The sequence below is a fragment of the Ursus maritimus genome, unplaced genomic scaffold, assembly GCF_017311325.1.
Source record: "Ursus maritimus isolate PB19 unplaced genomic scaffold, ASM1731132v1 scaffold_7, whole genome shotgun sequence".
Taxonomy (NCBI): Eukaryota; Metazoa; Chordata; class Mammalia; order Carnivora; family Ursidae; genus Ursus; species Ursus maritimus.
Genome location: NW_024426885.1, coordinates 10,074,074 through 10,076,922, shown reverse-complemented (window position 1 = coordinate 10,076,922; position 2,849 = coordinate 10,074,074).

Here is a 2,849-nt window from a genome sequence, read left to right as displayed (position 1 = left end):
TCACTCATTGTCTCTGTGACCCTGGGCAAGACATTGAATGGCCCCAAGCCTCAGTTTCCCTTCTATAGAATGGCTTAGCTTCGTTAGTTCCACCTGCTTCATAGGTGATTGTGAGGAGCAAATGGGACAGGGATGTGAAAGCATCCAAACACTGCCTGTAATTCTGAAGGCAGGTTGGCTGTGAGTCAGGGAACTAGAAGTGGGCCTCTTCCTGATTGTAGGAACAATCCTGCACAGGGTAGATCCCCAGGACTGCAGGAAACCCTAAGAATTCATTCGGTCCAGCTCCCAGCCTCCTGGATAGAATGGTCATGCCGGCCTAGGGGACTCCGATGCATCACTTATTCAAGAAGGATTTGGGGGGCGGCGAGTTCTAGGCCAAACACCATGTAGGTGCGTGATGTGGAAACAAAACAAAACGGACAAAAATCTCTGCCGTTATGGGACGTGCCTTGTGATCCCAGGACAAGCAGTTGGTAGGCAGGTGCCAACACGGGGCCCCAGCATCACCTCTCCATCGCATGCACGCCTTCATCAGACAGACATTCAGGAGGCAGCCCTCGGTGCCGATTAAAGACAGGGCCCTGCTGCGGGCGATGCGGGGTGATTCTGGGGACATGCATGAAGATTCAGCTGAGCAAGAAGGCCACCCGATCCACCTGCCCGTCGCGCAGAAATGCCACTTTTTTGAGACTTGCGTTGTGCCTTGGGCTGTGCCATTTAACATAGAGAGGCTCCAGGAAACCAGAAGCCATAGCATCGGTGTGACTAGTTCATCAGACGACTGGTCAACCCGAGAAAGCAGAAAGGTGGTGGTAGGTAAGACACAGGTGTATACTGAGTCCCCAGAAGAGGGGGAGCACAGAGCAGGAGGTCTGGGCCCGAGTATAGTGTCCCTCCCTGGCCAACCAGGCTTGGGGAGGCAGAACACCTGCTGGGTCCCTAGGAGAGCAAGGGTGCTCAGCCTAGTGAGGAGGTACAGTAGACAGAAAGCTATGGAACACCACCTTCCCCTAGACCCATGGCCACAAGATCAGAGCCAGGAAGAGCCCCGATAATGCCAAGGTGACATAGAGGGAGAAGACATTAATCTCTGACTCCAGCGGATGCATGAACCCAAATTCGGATCAACCAGGTAACTCCACTTACCAAACAAGCGCTTGGGCCCAGCACCAAGCCACCCACCCAGCAGGGTTTGCAGGGCATTGAGAGTAGGATAAGTAAGTGTGGATGAAGAGAGGGGAGGGGTGGGGGAAGCGGACTAGGCACGGGCTAACCTGAAGATGAGGCGTGCCGGGTGCTGGGGTGGGAACACAGGCCAGAGAGGGGCTGGCATGGGGGTGGGGGCTCTTGGAGGGAAGGAGAGGGGGTTGGGGAGCAGTAGACACCTGCTGTACAGGTTAGCTGTCTCCTGGGAGTGGAAGGAGAGGGGGAGAAGATGGATGGAGAGAAAGGGAGGGGGAGGAAAGGAGGAAAACAGGCAGGGGTGAAGGAAGGGGAGGCAGCAAGGAGGGTGGGACTGAGCGCAGAGAAGTGGATATGCCATTCGTGGACCCGGGAACAGCCTGTGCCAGCCCGGCGCGGTCCAGCTGGGTCCTCAGCCTCCCCCGCCTGCCCGGAGCCGTCAACACTGCTTTTGTGACTCAGGTGCCCGCCCCAGCCCCTCCTCCGCCACCAGTGGAGAGCTCAAGGCCTCCCATCATCTGGTACCCCACACACGCGGGTCATAGGGCAGGGAGGCAGCCTCTCTCACTGGCACCAGAAGCCACAAACAACCAACTTATCACTGCCCCTTTGTGTGGGAACAATGGGGTCCCCAAGAGCTCTGCGGGCCAGGGAGAGGAAGTCTCAGGACAATGACCACCCTTCCCCCATTTCCTAGTCTCCCTGAAAATGTGCAGATGGAAGAAATCTCAGTGTCATCAAGTCTCAGTGGCCCAAGTTCCCACCTGTACGTTGTCACCACCTCCGACACAGTGCCTGCCCGGCCATCTCCTTACCCCACGCGTGGCCTACAGAGTTCCTGAGGGAACACCTCAGCCTCACCTCCTGCTCTATTCGTATCAGAATGATCACTGTTGGACCACACAGTGTATATACTTACTTGTTTGCTGTCTGACTCTCTTGACCCAAATGCAAGCTCATTACAAGCAGAGAATTTGTCTCCTTCAGCACAGAATTCCCAGGCACTTAGTAGGTGCTCAGTAAATATTTGTGGAAGGAATCTGTCCCCTTAACTTCCCACACTGCATTTTGCTCTCTCCCCACCTCTTAAAATTCTGAGCTCCACTCACGCTATTCCCTGGGTCTAGAACACACTTCCAACCCTTTGTCTGGACAAGTGTCAGTTATTCTCCAGTATTCAGCTCTAGCGATTCTCCTTCACTCTGGGTGCTTTCTCTGCAGAACCAGTGGGGGCTCAGTACCTCGGCGCAGGCCATGAGATTTGCTACATTGTATTGAAATTATCTGCTCGTGCATGACTGTTTCATCCAATGGGACTGGATACTCCTTGCAGGCAGGAGAAAAAAATGATATCTTTAATTTTACTAACCTCAAATTAATATTCAGCATTTCCATCAATTATGAACACAGGCCCCAAACCACAGTATTAGCAGTCCCTGTGACTAGCGTCACCAACCCAAACCTCAGATAGTTTCATATCATCTTATAACTGTTGCAGGCAGTATAAAATAGCACTTACCCTCATTGTTACATAATTGTTACTATAGTTATTACGCCCACATTGAATCTCATTAATACAGAAGCATATGCACTGTTATATTACCACACATTTTTAGTATTTTCATAACTATTGAAATTATATTTCAATACCCTGCTGTCCTTTG